This window comes from Aquarana catesbeiana, linkage group LG05, assembly GCF_042186555.1.
Source record: "Aquarana catesbeiana isolate 2022-GZ linkage group LG05, ASM4218655v1, whole genome shotgun sequence".
NCBI classification, from domain to species: Eukaryota; Metazoa; Chordata; class Amphibia; order Anura; family Ranidae; genus Aquarana; species Aquarana catesbeiana.
Window position 1 is genome coordinate 21,489,303 of NC_133328.1, and position 19,180 is coordinate 21,508,482.

General features: G+C 44.1%; 1 long non-coding RNA gene across 1 annotated transcript; it reads left to right on the forward strand.

Annotated features, from left to right (window-relative positions):
* Positions 1–8,345: 8,345 nt before the first annotated feature.
* On the forward strand, positions 8,346–18,172 carry LOC141145773 (uncharacterized). Its single transcript, XR_012244632.1, has 3 exons — positions 8,346–8,999; positions 14,847–14,917; positions 17,522–18,172. It is a non-coding gene; the product is annotated as an uncharacterized lncRNA (long non-coding RNA).
* Positions 18,173–19,180: the final 1,008 nt, after the last annotated feature.

Below are 19,180 nucleotides of genomic sequence, written 5' to 3' on the forward strand. Positions count from 1 at the left end.
GCCCACAGACTGGCTACAACAGTATGTGGTACACAGATTAGTCTTGTCAATGTAAGAAGGTGCTTCTAACGACAACTTGTTACGTGTATAAAAGACACCTGTCCACAGAATCTCTATCTTTTATTCTAACCTCACCATCATGGGCAAGAGCAAAGAGCTGTCAAAGGATGTCAGGGACAAGATTGTAAACCTGCACAAGGCTGGAATGGGCTACAAGACCATCGGCAAGAATCTTGGTGAGAAGGAGACAACTGTTGGAGCGATTATTCGCAAATGGAAGAAATGCAAAATAAGCATCAGTCGCCCTTGATCTGGAGCTCCATACAAGATTTTGCCTTATGGGGTGAAGATGATCATGAGAAAAGTGAGGGATCAGCCCAGAACTACACGGGAGCAGCTTGTGAATGATCCCAAGGCAGTTGGGACCACAGTCACCAAACAAACCATTGGTAACACAACGCACCGCCATGGATTGAAATCCTACAGTTCCCCCGCCTCAAGAAGGCGCATGTACAGGCCCATCTGAAAGTCTGTAAGAGATTCAAAGAAGGATTGGGAGAAAGTTCTGTGATCAGAGGAGACCAAAATTGAGCTCTTTGGCATTAACTCAACTCGCCGTGTTTGGAGGAAGAAAAATGCGGACCACGGGTGGAAACATGATGCTTTGTGGCTGTTTCTCTGCTAAAGGTACAGGCTGACTTTGCCGCATTGAGGGGCCAATGGATGGGGCCATGTATTGTAAAATGTTGGTTCAAAAAGAAGCAAATTATGGTAATGGAGTGGCCTTGCCAGTTTACAGACCTTAATCCTATAGAAAATTAAAGGAGGGAGCTGAAACTTTGATTTGCCAAGCGACAGCCAAGAAACCTTAAGGATTTAAAGAGGAACTGTAAAGAATAGTGGACCAAATCCCTCCTGAGATGTGTGCAAACCTGGTCACCAACTACAAGAAACCTCTGTGCTTGCCAACAAGGGTTTCTCCACCAAGTACTAAGTCATGTTTTGCTTGAGGATCAAACACCTATTTTACTCTCTGAGCTGCAACTCAATTTATAACATTTGTGTAGTGTTCTTTCAGGATTTTTGGTTGATGTTCTATCTCTCTATGATAAAAATTATGGACCCTTCATTTCTTTGTAAGTGGGCAAACTTACAAAATCTGCGGGGGATCAAATAAATATTTTCCCCTCTGTATTAGGCAGCAAGTAAACATGTTGTCCCTCAAGCGTTGTGTTGAAAGCAGAAAAAAAAATGGACAGTTGTGTATGGGGCTGCCTAGCCGCAGAGCAGTCAGGGTGCCCATGCTGACCCATGTCCACAGCCGAAAAAGGCCAACAATGGGTGCAAAAGCATCAACTGGACCACGGAGCAATGGAAGAAGGTGGCCTGGTCAGATGAATTACATTTTCTTTTACATCATGTGGATGGCTGGGTGAGTGTGTGTGTTGCTTACTTCGAGAAGAGGTGGCACCAGGATAAAGTATGAGAAGAATACAAGCTTGCCAAGGCAGTGTGAGGCTTTTTAGCAATGTTCTCCTGGGGAACATTGGGTCCTGCCATTCATGTGGCTGTTGCTTTAAAAAGTACCACCTACCTCAGGGGTCTTCAAACTATGGCCCTCCAGTTGTTCAGAAACTACAATTCCCATCATGCCTAGTCATGTCTGTGAATGTCAGAGTTTTACAATGCCTCATGAGACACATAGTTCCGCAACAGCTGGAGGGCCGTAGTTTGAGGATCCCTGACCTACCTAAACATGGTTAGTGACCAAGTACACCGCTTCATGAAAATGGTATTCCCCGATGGCATTGGCCTTTTTCAGTAGGATAATGTTCCCTGCCACACTGCAAAAACGGTTCAAGAATGGTTTGAGGAACACAACAACGAGTTCAAAGTGTTGACTTGGCTTCAAATTCTCCAGATCTCACTCCAATTGAGCTTCTGTGAATCGTGCTGAAAAAACAAGTCCGATCCACGTAGGCCCTACCTCGCAACTTACAGGGCTTAAAGTGGAAGCAAAGGCAAAACCTAACTAACTTTAACCCTACTCTGTCAATTTCTAAGCCTAATCTATCTAGCCCTGTAAAGAAAAAAATCGCTATACTTACCTGTTCTGAAGCCGCTCCGGTCCTCAGCGACGCCCTCTATGTGCAGGAGAAAGCTGGGAAGTGACGTCACCCATAGACTTACTATGGGGCTTCCGTTGTCAGCTGCCTCTCCTACACAATGAAGCCGCCGCTGACAGCTCAGCCTGGGACCAGACCGGAGCAGCTGCAGAACAGGTACAATGGGTATAGAAAAGAATCATCCCCCTTTTTAAAATAATCACATTTTGTTGCTTTGCAGCCTGAGATACCGTTTTTGATTGATCCAGCTGTATTTACTCTGTGCAACTTATAACAGCCAAGTGAAAGATATAACACCAACATGTCAGAAAAAAATTAAAAAACAGAATCACTGAGTTGGAAAAAGGACCACCCCTCCTAAAAATGACTTGTAAACTCAATCAGGTGTAGATAATCACGTTCTCAATGGCATACAAAGCCATTGACTTTCAACTGTGATCAGTTGTGGTCCTTTGGATTAGCTCAGCATGACAAGCTTCCCTGGAGCATTTCAGTCCCTGGTAGTGCTACTGAAGCAAACCATGAACTATGTGTGGCAAGGCACTGTCACTGGGATCTCCGAGGTAAGGTTGTGGACAGGCACAAAAAGTCAAAGGCTTTGTCAATGCTTAGAAGCACAGTGAAGTCTATTATTAAGAAGGGGGAAAGTATTTGGTACAACACAGTCCCTCCCTGGATCAGGACGTTGCTCCAACCTGGATGAAAGAGCCAGGAGGAAACTGGTCAGAGAGGCTACCAAGAGGCCTACAGCAACTCTGAAACAGTTGCAGGAATTTATGACAGAGTGGCCATTGTGTGCATGTGACAACAATATCACAAATTCACCACAAATGTAGCTTGTATGGGAGGGTTGCAGGAAAAAAAGCCACTCCTCAAGAAAGGCCATGTGCAGTCATGAAGATTCTGAGGCCACATAGAAAAAGGTGTTCTGGTCGGATGGGACTGAAAGTTAATTATTTGGCCTCAACACCAAATGATATGTCTGGCAGAAATCCAATACAGCTCACCATTCCTACAGCAAAGCACGCAGGGGGAAATATCTTGTTATGGAGTTGTCAATGGGAAGAAGGTTTACCTTCCAACATGTCAATGACCCAAAGCGCACAGCAAAAATGAGCACACAGTGGTTGAAGGAGAAAAAAAGGTGAATGTCCTTGCATGGCCTAGTCAGAGCCCAGACTTAAACCCCATTGAAAATCTGTGGAATGACCTGAAGACTGCAGTCCACAAACGGTCACCATCAAATGTTACTGAACTTGAGTGGTTCTACAAGGAAGAGCGGGCAAGTATTGCAAAGCCTAGATATGCAAAGTTAGTAGAGACAAATCCCAACAGACTAAAGGCTGGAATTAAAGCAAAAGGCAGTTCAACAAAATACTGACACAATGGGGGTGATCCTTTTTCCAACTCAGAGATTTATGTTTTTTAATTTTTAAAAAATGTTTTCCCTAACATGTTGGTGTTATATCTTTCACTTGGATGTTTTAAGTTGCACTAGTAAATACAGCTGGGTAAAACAAAAACTGTCTTTTCAACTGCAAAGCAACAAAATTTGATTATTTCAAAGAGTTGGGGGGGGGAGATTTTCTACTCCGCTTAAAAATCTTGTCTGGAATCCTATTTAGGAACAAAGGTCCCACGCAACTGTGTTTATGATCATGTTCTACTTTACTACAAAACCGAGGCACGCTGGTAGTATGAGAGGTTTTCCTGGGTTGGCCTACAGCTTTTATATTTGCCAGTGCCCAATCCCTCTGTAGGTGGCAGTATATCCTGAGGGTTAAGGACTGTGTATCCCGGACTCCAAGAGATGGATTTTATGATAATTGCACAAATTCTCTCTTTGGAAGATTTACCCTCCTGTGTCCTGATGACAACCAGTGGGAGCCTGTCCATTAGGGGGGGCCGGAGCGCCACCCCCTCTAGCCATGTCTCCCCCCCCCCCCCCCCCCCATGCTCTATTCACAGCTGCTATTTTGCAGGGCACCGCTACCCCCTATTCCTGCATCCAGCCCCTTTCAGGACGCCAGGCACGTGAATTACAGTGCCAGGGATGTTTTTTTTTTAAGCACTTGATTTAGAGTCAGAGGCTCTAATAGGCTTCATAATAGGGTGGGCTTGCTGCGCAGAGCATTGCGCCAGGAGCCCACTCAGGGGTTACAACAGCGAATGAATATTCGCTATTGAAACACTGATCCTCAATCCGGCCAATCAGAAGCAGGTCTGAGACCCATTTTCCGATCGGCTGAGAAGAGTCCCAATTGGCCACCGAGGAGGAGGGAGGAAACGGAAGCTGCCGTAATGCCCGTGGAGAGCAGGGGAAGGGAAAGCCGTCGCTGAAGAAACTGAAGCCATCGGTGAAGCCCGTGAGAAGTGCTACCCACCATAGATGGTGGTCTTTCACTTTTTGTCACGGTATTAATGGTCACCAATACACTTAGAGGCATTAATCTCCCCAGCATGGACACATGCAGTAAATTTTTAACCTAGGGTCTAATTCTTCCCACCTTTTATCCAACAGGATAATAATAATATTGTCTTTCTATACGCTTAAATAGTGTGGATGGTGTCCGTATAATTTTGACAATATGGTGTACCTTACATCAACATATCCTTTGCTGTATTTTAAAGAGCAAATCCAGGCTAGTAGAGCCAAACAGTTGATGCCATCCAAGAAGGTCCTCTTAATAAATGTTTTAAGTGCAAATAAAGCCAACTATTATTATTTTTTTAAGGAAATGGTTTAAACCCATGTCAGATTTTTTTTTTGCTGTGCCATTGGAGAGAAGTCTAAAGCCTCGTACACACGTGTACGTTCCATCGGACAATTACCAGTAAAAAAAAAAATGCCATAAATCAAAAACCTCTTTTGCCATTTAGAAATTAGCAGAAGGAGCCCAAAAGGTGGCACTAAAGAGCTGAAAAACCACGTAGTACGTCACTACGTTCGTGTTTGTTGGCCGACAATTCCTTGCCGTTTCGTATGCAAGACAAAATCCAGGCGCACGCCTTCGAACAAAAGTCCGAGGTTTTTGTCCGCGGAAAATCCGATCGTGTGTACGAGGCTTAAAGCGGGATTCCGACCAGCGAAATATTTTTTTTTTAAAGTCAGCAGCTACAAACACTGTAGCTGCTGACTTGAAATAAGTACTTACCTGTCCTGGGTGCCCGCGATGTCGGCCGCCCGAGGCCGACCCGTCCCTCGGGTCCCAGCACCGCCATCCTAAGTAAGGGAAACAGGAAGTGGAGCCTTGCGGCTTCGCTGGCAGTTTCCTACTGCGCACGCGCGAGCAGCGCGGAGATCTGTGAATGGCCACGTGGTTTTCTGGGAACACACACAGTTCCCAGAAGGCAACGGGGCCGCTCAGCTAGGAGCAGAACACGCCGCGGAATAGGAAGAGGCAGATTAGGAAGACTGCCTAGCAGCAAGGGTTTAGGTAAGTTTAAATTTTTTTTTTTTTTTTTCAAATGTTTTTTTATTTTATTTTTTTTTAGGATTTTTCATGCAATTTTTTATTTTAGGGTGGCCCTCCACTTTAATTCTGCCCCAAAAATATCTCCAAAGAGGAAATACCCTCTTATACAGTTAAAATGTCAATGTAAACAGGACATGTGGGGGTCAAAAAATAGAAACCTGACAGAGGTTTTAGTCCTAAGCTATACAGAAGTCCGTGTTTGTGTAATATTTTGCAGCCAGAATCCAGAAAGTTTTGTTGTCTGTCATCTGGCCCTTTTCTTAAATCCCGTACTTTCTCTTCCTGTCTGACTGTTTGATCACCTATCAGATTCCACCTTCCAAGGTAGGCTTAAATGTGATTGGGAACTGCCTTTTTCAACAATTTGATGCATCCAAATTTTTATGAGGGAATGTGAAGGGTTTGCGGGGGTGGAATGCCTTTCTTGTATTACAAAGAGAGTATGGCGGACTGGTACTATATAGCAGTTCCTGATAAACATCTGAAGCTCTGGGTTGTGCGTTGTGTACAGTATGCATATTCCTGAAGACGCAACAGGAAATGGGGGGATACTTTTTGGCCAGCGCAGGTGTCCCCATTGGAAAATCACGTAATGGTGATAACTATCATTTCCCATTCTCTCAACCACCTGTTTTTATTTCTATGACAGACCACCTGGCACCCCACCTCTATGCCTCCGCCAAACATTGCCTCCTGCCCCCTCCCCCCCCCAAACTCTTCCAGCAGACCGATGGCTAATACCAGCCCTGTACCCCAAGCAGTCAAAATGTTGAGGTAAAAACCAAAGGAATGACTTTATTAAACAGAAATGCAGGTTTTTATACACTTCAAAAATAGGGGCAGTCACCACATGAACAATAAAAACAAATATTACACATCGGGGAAAACATCCCACATTGACAGGGAAAATTAGGTAAAGTTTTGTCTTTTTTTTTTTTTTTGGTCTTTTTTTTTTTTTTGGTCTTGTTTTTTTTTTTTTTTGGTCTTGTTTTTTTTAATAAACGATACAAAGCTCTCTTTATGAATAAGCACATGATTTGAGTGTGAAACGCGTCAACAGCTTGTCCTACCTAAGGGAAAGAAAGTGGTAGCCCCTGGAAGTCGCACATTGAGGGTGTCCAAGAGAGATGAATGGAGTGGCAACCTCAGCTTGGACTCCGACCAGGCCACTCCAACGCGTTTCACTCTGTACACTGGAGCTTTAGTCATGAGGAGCTTGTTTCTGTCTTGCTCTCCTGATTGTGAGGACATTAAAGAAACGATTTTGCATCAGCTCTGTGGGTGGTGTGCGGCCAATTTCTCTTTTCCCCTGCTTCTACCGCCACTCAACCACCCACCTAATCAATGAAAACGTGACCACACAGGACCGTACACATTGCCGCAGCCATGATACTTCCAGGTATGGCAATAATATGTCTGGCAAACTCGCCCATTGAGGTCAATGGAACTGCAACTGCGTGCCAAACAAAGCTGTGCCTCCTGAATGCCTTTTAAACCAGTTGTTGATCGTGGTCTGGAAAGTGATCCATCAGGGAGCACTTTTCAGTGCTGTCATAAATCCCACCGTACTTGTGTACGAAGCCAAAATGTGAAGAGGAACAAAGCCCGGTCATATGACCTGTCCATCAACACTGCGTTTACTAGCTGATAGCAATGCCCACTTTAAAAAAAAAGACCCATTGGTGTCAGTTTTTGCCTTTTTAGTGATTGTAAATAGCATAGTATAAGGTGTTTTAATACCTATAAGATATTTACTGTATAGTACAGTTTTACAAGATGCATGCTATAGTTGGCAGTGGACAACAGCAACAACCTTCTAAAAATGAAGCTGCACTGCCATCTTGTGTTCAAAAAACATAATGAATTTCGGAAGCCAAACCCCAAGAAAAGAGAGTGAAGGGTAGATTTTACTGCAAAGTGTTATGTGGAAAGGAAAAGAGGTAATTTTTATTCCTATTCCACACCAGGATTGTTGCACTCTATTTCAGGTATGTACCTTCTTCTGTTCTGTAGATACTGAGAGAGGCTATATGCCATTACACGTACTGAGAGTGATTGTCAAATAGATCGGTGTGCCTACTACAGTCACACAATCAGCCCCGGTGTTGTAATAAAGCATTGCTCCTTACAAGACAGAAAGCAGAATGTGTAAATACCTCATTCTCAATGAAAAGAAAAACTAGAAGTAATAGGACTACTTTTTTCCATGCAACAGGCAGAAAGTTTGGCATTTAGGGGGGGCATTTCTAAATACAATTTGCATAGCTCTTCATCCTGTTAAAAATGTATGTACATTCCTTTTGTGAGAACAGGTGCAAAATCCAATTTTTAGGTTATTTTCTCTCCAGGCTGACTAGGAAAATACTGCTGTATAACCACTAGATGGCGCTAATGATCATAGTAAATAAGTATTTCCTATGATCATCAGTTCCATCTAGTGGCAATAATGCAGTATTTTCCTGATTTAATTTATTCTGTATAGACTAACGTTCAACCTGGCGCGAAAATAAACTAGTAACATTCGATTTTGGCCCTGTTCACACAGAACAAATGTACTTTTTACAGGATGAACATCTCTGATATAAAGACACCCTAAATGATACCCTTTATTGGCTTTTGGGATGCCTTAGATTTTTTTTTCAGGCTTTACATGAATAGTATGATAACTCTACTACTTCCGTGCAACAGGGTGTGGGCATGGATTTTGTTTTCATCATGTTGCAAATTTTGGGTTCCATAGGTGTCTCCTGTGTAATTTTGCACCGGAGCCGCTGCGGAGATGTGTGAATCGGCTCCATAGAGAGCTGGTCACAATCCCCTACTATGCAAATTGGATGCGGGGAACCCTGCATCCAATTTGCAATAGTGTGAACCCAGCCTAAAGCAAGTCAAATGCAAGTCAGAAGGAGGTCAAATGCACTTGTCCATGAATTCTGGATGATCTCAGAAACAATTAAAAGCGTACCTTCACACATTCCCCTCTGTGTGATCTGTGTACATTGCAAGGATAACAACTCTTGTTGCAGATTCCTACCTTTTTGTTATTCTGAGGAAATGCATGTGTGTTTGTTTGTGCCTCTGTACTGAGTGGGTCTAATGGGAGTGGTTTTATAATTAACTGTCAGGTGTGCAGATGCAGAGCACTAATGAGGAAATCTGCTGGGTCTGCATCCCTTTAGACGTGCTCCTATTGAAAGTATCTCTCTAAAAATGACATTTTTGTTGCAGGGGATGCCTGAAATCTGACTTCTGGGAAAATTGGTGAGCCAATCACACAAGCAGGAAATGATGTTTCTGGGGAGTGGTCAGTACGCATTCTGTGTACAGAACAACTCCAGGTAGCCATATTGCATTGCATTTATAGAAAATGACAGTGGCTGCAGATAGAAAAGGAAAGGTAATTTTTAATAACATTCAATTACAATACGATTAGTGTCGCAATTATATGTTCTATATATTATTTTTTCTTTATTTGCTTTTTTTTCCCCCCATGATAGTGGAGTTACCCTTTAAACATATGCTATAGACATAAACTCCCATATGGGTAAAAAAAAACTAGTGCAGTAAACCTACAGAGATACAAATAATGCAATTTTTAGTACAATAGTAATTATCTATGAAAACTCATTAGTTCAATAAACCTAAAATGATACAATAGATGCTTTATTCATTACAATAGGGTGATTCATAATTACCTAAACTCCTAGTGCGGTAACCCTAAAACCAAACAAGTGATGCCCTAATTAATGCAATAGATTAATTTGTAATTCCCTAATAAATCTCCTAGTGCGGTAACCCTAAAGAGGTACAAGGGATGCCCTTTTCGGTACAATAGAGTAATATGTAATTACTTATTAAACCTCCAAGTACAGTAAACTTAAAGAGATACTAGGGATGCATTATTTAATACAATAAGATAATTCAGTGGCAGCTGATGCTCAAAATTATTTGGGGGGGCACAAACAAACTGAAAAACACAAACAAAAACATCAATTGCAGCTACTGTGCCCATCAAATGCAGCCACTGTGCCCATCAAATGCAGCCACTGTGCCCCATCAAATGCAACCACTGTTCCCCATCAAATGCAACCACTGTGCCCCATCAAATGCAACCACTGTGCCCCATCAAATGCAGCCACTGTGCCCCATCAAATGCAGCCACTGTGCCCATCAAATGCAGCCACTGTGCCCATCATATGCAGCCTCTGTGCCTCAATTGCAGCCTCTGGGCCCATCCTATGCAGCCTCTGGGCCCATCAATTGCAGCCTCTGTGCCCATCATATGCAGCCACTGTGCCCCCCGCCTGCTTGCTGTCTGACCGGCACTTACCCCATCTTGGTGGCGGGTCAGGCAGCGGGTGACGGCGGCAAACTGTGGGACGGGTAGCACGGGTCAGGCGATGGCTCCTTTGTCCTCCATGCGTCTCTTCGCTTCTGCTAGCTGGCCAATGGGATCGCTTATGCCTTCAGCCAATCAGGTGACCTGTATTAGGCCCACGCCCCCTGATTGGCGGAGAGGTGGTTCAGTGTTAGAAAAGCAAATATTAATTTGCTTTTCTAACACGCCTGGGTGGACTGCGAGCGCAAAGCTCTGCGCTCCGAGTCCACCTTTTTTGAAGCTTATTAGAGCCTACGGCTCTAATCAGGTGCTTAACCCCCCCCCCACCGCTGGAATTCAGGCGCCCGAAAACGGGCCTGACGCCTGAATAGGGGGTGGCAGCGGTGGCCATTGATAGATTCATGAAATGCATGAATCTACCCATATGTCATATAGGGCAGTGGTCATCAACCCTGTCCTCAGGGCCCACTAACAGACCAGGTTTTATGTATTACCTTGGGGGAGATGCAGACTAGAATACTGCAATCACTGAGCAGCAAATTATATCACCTGTGATATATTTCAGTTATCTTTCAAACCTGGCCTGTTAATGGTTCCTGAGGATAGGAGTTGATGACCACTGCTATAGGGGACGGCGTGACAGAGGGGGCGGCGCCCGTGCGCCCTTAATGGACGGGCCGCCCCTGATTGTCTATTAAAACTTCTAGTGCAGTAAACCCAAAGAGATACTAGGTGTGCCTTATCCCACGCCAAAGGCACTTCAATTTGTTGTCAGGCTTTCTTCAGAAATCTGGTGAAGGCAGTGAGTGAAGGCAGGTGGTAAAGATTTTAGGATATTCTGTCTACAAGCTGAACAGTGTTTCACGAAGGTTAAATTGTCTTTGGTAGATGTTGAAAATCATAGCTGCTTACAGATAAAATAAAAAGGTAATAATAAAATAAAATTGGATATGTTTAAACATCATATCTAGAACTTCCCTTTATCAGCGGATCACTGTTAGATTTGGCTTTATAGCTGGCAAATCCAAACTCCTGATGTCAGATTTGGGATATTATTACCTGTGTGCAATGATCCTTGGCATGCGTTGCTTTTCATAATATATCAGCAAAAAAGCAAATATTATTAGACTGTTTCCAGTGCTGGATAAATATTTTTCATTGATTTCAAATAGAAAATACCACATTTGGACACTAGAAAGTATCATCGGTATTTCCAATTATACTTATCGCCCTCTAATGGCCAAATGAAGTATTTTTCATTTTTAAGTCAACGAAAAACATTAATACAGCGCAGGAAATGCCTTATAACAATTTATTATTTTTTGCCCATTTGTACAAAATGAATGTACATGCACTTTCTTTGGACGATCTGCTATGCAAACTTTTTATAAATACACCCCAGAGTGTAAGTGAATGTATTTGATCCCCCCGGTGATCATAAATAGCAGGTCATTTTAAATAGTGGCCAGGTTACATGGATGATTTATGCTACCCTATGGTTAATAAATACAGTGCTTTTTCTTTTAGAGTTAGTTTAATTTGCAGGTTTTGCTGATTGTCTATGTCAGGGGTCTAAAACTCAAATTACCTGAGGGCCACAAGACAAGTTTTTATATCCGATGGAGGCCTCATGCAAACCTTCAAACTTCAAAAACAGCATTGGTGTCAGGGGGCGCATTATTACCCCAGCACTGGTGTCAGCGGACACACTATTAACCCTCAGCATTGGTGCCAGCGGACGCACTATTAACCCCCAGCATTGGTGCCAGCGGACGCACTATTAACCCCCAGCATTTGTGCCAGCGGACGCACTATTAACCCCCAGCACTGGTGTCAGCAGACGCACTATTAACCCCCAGCACTGGTGTCAGCGGACGCACTATTAACCCCCAGCACTGGTGTCAGCGGACGCACTATTAACCCCCAGCACTGGTGTCAGCGGACACACTATTAACCCCCAGCATTGGTGCCAGCGAAAGCACTATTAACCCTCAGCATTGGTGCCAGCGAAAGCACTATTAACCCCCAGCATTGGTGCCAGCAAAAGCACTATTAACCCTCAGCATTGGTGCCAGCGAAAGCACTATTAACCCCCAGCATTGGTGCCAGCGAAAGCACTATTAACCCCCAGCATTGGTGCCAGCGAAAGCACTATTAACCCTCAGCATTGGTGCCAGCGAAAGCACTATTAACCCCCAGCATTGGTGCCAGCGAAAGCACTATTAACCCCCAGCATTGGTGCCAGCGAAAGTACTATTAACCCTCAGCATTGGTGCCAGCGAAAGCACTATTAACCCCCAGCATTGGTGCCAGCGAAAGCACTATTAACCCCCAGCATTGGTGCCAGCGAAAGCACTATTAACCCCCAGCATTAGTGCCAGCGAAAGCACTATTAACCCCCAGCATTAGTGCCAGCGAAAGCACTATTAACCCCCAGCATTGGTGCCAGCGAAAGTACTATTAACCCTCAGCATTGGTGCCAGCGAAAGCACTATTAACCCCCAGCATTGGTGCCAGCGAAAGCACTATTAACCCCCAGCATTGGTGCCAGCGAAAGTACTATTAACCCTCAGCATTGGTGCCAGCGAAAGCACTATTAACCCCCAGCATTGGTGCCAGCGAAAGCACTATTAACCCCCAGCATTGGTGCCAGCGAAAGCACTATTAACGCCCAGCACTGGTGTCAGCAGACACACTATTAACCCCCAGCATTGGTGCCAGCCAACGCACTATTAACCCCCAGCATTGGTGCCAGCGAAAGCACTATTAACCCTCAGCATTGGTGCCAGCGGACGCACTATTAACCCCCAGCATTGGTGTCAGCGGACACACTAATAACACCCAGCACTGGTGTCATCGGACGCATTATTTACCCTTAGCATTGGTGCCAGCGGACGCACTAATAACACCCAGCATTGGTGTCAGCGGATGCACTATTAACCCCCAGCATTGGTGTCAGCGGACGCACTATTAACCCCCAGCACTACCCCCTACACTCCACAAATACCCCCCCAACACTTCACAAATACCCCCTTTTCACAAATTTCAACCCCAGTCCCCCCCACTAAGGACTTTGCTCAGCCTCAGTGTGATGGCTCACTTACCTCTCCTCCTGGCAGTCAGCTGGTGGCCTGATCTTCTGCCTCCAGAGTCCTCTCCTCCTCTCAGGTCCTGGCTCAACACAGGCCTAGTGGGCAGGGCACCCCGAGAACGCCATGATCTTCCGCCCTGAGGTGGCAGCAGGACCAAAGCCTCTGCGGGAGCACAGCTCTGAATGATCGTCAGAGCCTCGGTAGGCTGGCCGGTACTTTGAGACCCCTGGTCTATGTAAAGGGTGGCAATCAATCATTCACAGATCTCCATGGTTCCAGCGGGACACATTTTACTTAAAGGGTAAGTTCACCTTTTCATTAAAAGGTAAACTAACTCCAAATATCTGAGAACAAGCTACACCCTGTGTTCACTTCAAGAAAAAATGTCATCCTTTATCTTTATATATAAATTGCAAATGGTGAGTCGGCTATATTAGAGCATTTTTAGTGCCACATCCAATATTAAAATATAAAAAACAAAATCCCCTTGTGGTGGACTTTAAAGGCGCGAGAACTTTTTGAGAAAGTATTTTTCGAGTTTGAAATATTTATTAAATGTAGTATGTACAAAACATGTATAAACAAAAACATATAGTGTATTGGAACATATTTACAATGCTGTCACCATAACATAATAGTACAAACTGTAAAGTAGTGATTCTTGCACGTTCTTACAGGGTGCAAGTTCACCACAAGGGGATTTTGTTCTTTATCTTTGTATATAGGAATCGAAGAATCATATCAACAGTACTGTGCAAAAGTTTTAGGCAGATGTGAAGTAAGAATGCTTTCAAAAATATATATTTTAATCGTTTATTTTTTTTTATCAACTTACAAATTTGCAAAAGTGAGCGAACAGAAGAAAAATCGAAATCCAATCAATATTTGGTGGGACCGCCCTTTTGGCTTCAAACCAGCATCAATTCTTACATTTTGCACAGGCAGGGATTTTGTAGGATTAGAGTCAAGTGCAGGGGCGTTGCTAGGTCTACAAAAGATCTGGCGCTAGAGCCCATAGCAGCGTAGTGAAGATATCCCCAGAGAGCCCCCCTTACATTAGGTTCCCGAGAGAGCCTCCCCCTTAAATCAGGGTCCCAAGAGAGCCTCCCCCTTAAATCAGGGTCCCCAGAGAGCCCCCAACTTACATCAGGGTCACCAGAGAGCCTCACCTCCCCTTGGGGACCCTTGCAGAGACTCGGGGCTATGGGCCCCAGATTCGGGGCTATAGCCTCAAAAGCCACCCCCTAGCAACGCCACTGGTCAAGTGTATGATCAACCAATTATACCAAGCGGGTGCTAATGATCATCAATTTCATATGTAAGTTGAAACTCTGCTAGTAAGGTGAGGTTATGGAGGACCGCTTCAATTTAACCGCTTCAGCCCCGGAAGATTTGGCTGCTGAATGACCAGGCCATTTTTAGCGATTTGGCACTGGGCCGCTTTAACTGACAATTGCGCGGTCGTGCGACGTTGCACCCAAACAAAATTGACGTCCTTTTTTTCCCACAAATAGAGATTTCTTTTGGTGGTATTTGATCGCCTCTGTGTTTTTTTATTTTTTACGCTATAAACAAAGAAAGAGCGTCAATTTTGAAAAAAACACAATATTTTGTACTTTTTGCTATAATAAATAGCCCCATTTTTTTTACAAAAAAGCTAATTTTTTCTCAGTTTTGGCAGTTATGTATTCTTCTACATATTTTTGGTAAAAAAACCCCAATAAGTGGTGTATATTGATTGGTTTGCGCAAAAGTTATAGCATCTAAAAAATAGGGGATAGAAGTGTTGACTCAGACCTGTTTTTTGTTGCAGCCCAACCGCAAATATAACAAAGATAAGAGAAGCTCACAGACGGATTATGCTGCTGAACCATCCTGACAAAGGTGAGGAGCGCTAAATATCGTCTTCTTTCCTTTTCTTCTACTATTACGGTTTGCATTGCTACTGGAGTTCTGATTGGTTGAGGTCGGCCCCGGCTGCAGTTATGCATTCTGTGTCGCTTTTTTTTTTTTTTTTTTTTTTTTTTTTTTATTAATGTTAAGTAAAGCAGTTTGGCCTCGGCTTCAATGCCCCATTCATAGCCGTCTAGAAGGGGGAGAATGTCCCTTTCCATCTGAAATTCATACAGGATTTGTAGTTATTTATCTTTTGGGATCCCCCCCCGAGTGTTCTCTGTTCTCACACTACATGAGTGTTACACCAAAATTTGATTGAGGCCGGGTTCACACTGTTGTGAATTGGATGAGGATTCCTCCGCATCCAATTCACAATAACAGGAGATTTTGACCGGCTCTCAATGGGGCCACTTCACATATCTCCGCTGCGGCTCCGGTGTGCTGCACTGAGTGAGGAAAATGGTGGTCACACCAGATACTGACCCCCCCCACACACACACAATACAGTAAAACATTTTAGGCTGGCCGTACATTGTACAATTTTTTTTTTTTAATTCAATTTTCCTTTTAGATTTACCAAAACCATATAATATGAGGTCAAACCTAAACACTTTCCATGTGTATATGATCAGGCAGGCCCTCGCACTACAAATTTGAGATAAATCTAAAGAAAATTTAATAAGAACATTTGTATAGTGTATGGCCAGCATTAGAGTGGCCTTTTATTGTGGCCGGCCTAAGGCACACCTGTGCAATAATCATACTGTCTAATCAGCATCTTGATATGCCACACCTATGAGGTGGATGGATTATCTCAGGAAAGGAGAAGTGCTCACTAACACAGATTTAGTCCCCTTTCACATTGGGGGCATTTTTCAGGCGCTTTAGCTTTATAAAAAGAGCCTGAAAGGAGCCTCTTCTGTAATCCCAATGTGAAAACCTGAGTGCCTCAGTGTGAAAGCACTCGGACGTTCACATTGGGATTGCAGATGAGGCTTCTTTAAGGCACTGTACAGGCGCTTTTTTTAACGCTAAAGCGCCTGAAAAACGCCCCAGTGTGAAAGGGGTCTTAGACAGATTTGTGCGCAATATTTGAGCGAAATCTGCCTTTTGTGTACATAGAAAAAGTCGTAGATCTTTGAGTTTTTTATAATTTTGCTCATTGTGCGTGTATATGTATGTATATATATATATATATATATATATATATATATATACATCTACACACACACACTCCACTTTGATGGCATCCCAGTCTTAGTCTGTAGGGTTCAATATTGAGTTGGCCCCGCCCTTTGCAGCTATAACAGCTTCAACTCTTCTGGGAAGGCCGTCCACAAGGTTTAGGAGGGTGTCTATGGGAATGTTTGACCATTCTTCCAGAAGAGCATTTGTGAGGTCAGGCACTGATGTTGGACGAGAAGGCCTGGCTCTCAGTCTCTGCTCTAATTCATCCCAAAGGTGTTCTATCGGGTTGAGGTCAGGACTCTCTGCAGGTCAGTCAAGTTCCTACACCCCAAACTCACTCATCCATGTCTTTATGGACCTTGCTTTGTGCACTGGTCCAAATCATTTGGTGGAGGGGGGATTCTGGTGTGGGGGTTGTTTTTCAGGGGTTGGGTTTGGCCCCTTAGTTCCAGTGAAGGGAACTCTTAAGGCGTCAGCATACCAAGACATTTTGGACAATTTCATGCTCCCAACTTTGTGGGAACAGTTTGGGGATGGCCCCTTCCTGTTCCAACATGACTGCGCACCAGTGCACAAAGCAAGGTCCATAAAGACATGGATGAGCGAGTTTGGGGTGGAGGAACTTGACTGGCCTGCACAGAGTCCTGACCTCAACCCGATAGAACACCTTTGGGATGAGTTGGAGTGGAGACTGAGAGCCAGGCCTTCTTGTCCAACATCACTGCCTGACCTCGCAAATGCTCTTCTGGAAGAATGGTCAAACATTCCCATAGACACACTCCTAAACCTTGTGGACGGCCTTCCCAGAAGAGTTGAAGCTGTTATAGCTGCAAAGGGCGGGGCCAACTCAATATTGAACCCTACGGACTAATGCTGGCCATACACTATACGAAAAATCGGCCGAAAAATCGTTCGTATGGACACTTCGTTCGTTTTTCGGCAAGTTAGTGGGTACAAATCGATAATCGTTTGTGACGTTTTTGTGGAAAAAAAACGAACGGCATGTTTGGAAAATTTCTGCCGAACGTACGATAAATTGCAAGGTTAATGTGTTTCCCGTCCGAACTGCCTGCACTAGGTATATGTAAAAAAACGAACACAAAATTATTTATTCATGTCCAGTCGGACATTATATGATGGCACGATCGTTTGCGGTCACGGTTGAACGTTCGTTTTTCGAAAATGGGTTCGGCCGATTTTCTGTATAGTGTATGGCCAGCATTAGACTGGGATGTCATTAAAGTTCATGTGAGTGTAAAGGCAGGTGTCCCAATACTTCTGACAATATAGTGTATTTTTCCATGCATACTCAGTAATGTGTCATCGTCCACCTCCAGGTGTTTATTACCTCTCAGAGGTCACAGTACTCTTCCTGACAATGCCTTCATCTGCTTTTCTCTCCAGAAGGATAGCACCATCTTTGTTCAGGCATCATCCAGGGTCAATATCTACTCTCTGGACTGAGATGACACAATCATGTAAGTCTGCGTGAGTTCTTGGATGTGTACACAAATGTCTGACACAGATCAGCCCTTTTCGCAACCTTCTCACCTTGTAACTTGCTACAAATTTTCAATGTACAGTCTGATCAGAAGGGGGGGGGGAGAAGAGGAGACTGAGGAAATGCTTCCTCCTACCTGCACCAAGTATGAAAACATCATCCCAACCTAGGCAAAGTCCCTGGACTAGTGCTCAAGGATGTCTTTTGAATAATTAAAGGGAAAAAAAATCATACTGTTGCTGTAAACTGTGGCAGGAATGTATTCATCTCGTCTTGTAAATTTACTTAAAGATGAATTTAAGCCCACAAATCATATCACAGGGGTGTCGGTGGGATGTTTGCACTGTAAAAAACTGCCTACAATGTGCTGTAAATATATGAAGAGACTTCTATAAAGATATCAGGTCATCGTCTGGAATGAAGACGGCTGCATAATCCAGATATTATAGTGAGCCGCCTCTTATGGCATCTTCACCTCTCAACTCGTATTTATTCCATATTTATGGGAAAGATGTTACTGTATTATGCATGTTAATCTACAGAACATAAATAAATATGCAACAGGAATATTATTAATAGTATTGATTATTATAGGATTATTGATAGCATTGCTGAGCTCGGTGCAATGTGCTGTGTGTGGGCACTGAAGAGCAAATCCAACCAAACAGGGGGGGGGGGGCACTAATGGGGACCCTGATGTAAAGAGGGACTTTAAAGGAGACCCTGATGTAAGGGGAACTCTAATGGGGACCCCGATACAAGGAGGATTCTGATTTAAGGCGATACTCTCATGGGGACTCTGATGTAAGGGGGGGCTCTAATGTGGACCCTGATGCAAGGAGGACTCTGATTTAAGGTGAGACTCTAATGGGACTCTGACAGAGGGGATGATTTTGATGGGGACCCTGGTTTAAGGGGGGCTGTAATGGGGACCCTGATGTAAGGGAGCACTCTGATTGGGATCCTGATATAAGGAGGGACTTCGATGGAGACCCCGATGTAAAGGGAACTCTAATGGGGACCCCGATACAAGGAGGATTCTGTTTTAAGGCGGTACTCTCAATGGGGACTCTGAAGTTAGGGGTGACTCTAAAAGGGATCCTGATATAAGGGGGGACCCTAATGGGGACTTTGATGGAGACCCTGATGTAAGGGGAACTCTAATAGGGACCGGGATGCAAGGGGAACTCCGATTTAAGGCAAGACCTTGATGCAAGGGGGACTCTGATGGGGACACAGATTGAGGATTAGAGTCAACAGAAGCTGCTTATGGTCTCTACTTCTGATGAAAGGGTGGACCCTGGCCGAGACTCTGATGTAAGGGGGGGCTCTAAAGGGGACCCTAATGTAAGGGAGTACTCTGATAGGGATCCTGATATAAGGGAGGACTCTGATGTAAAGGGGGACTTTGATGGAGACCCTGATGTAAGGGGAACGCTAATGGGGACCCCGATGCAAGGGGGATTCTGATTTAAGGCGATACTCTTATGGGGACCCTGATGCAAGGAGGACTCTGATTTAAGGTATGACTCTAATGGGACAACTTTGATGGGGACCCTGAT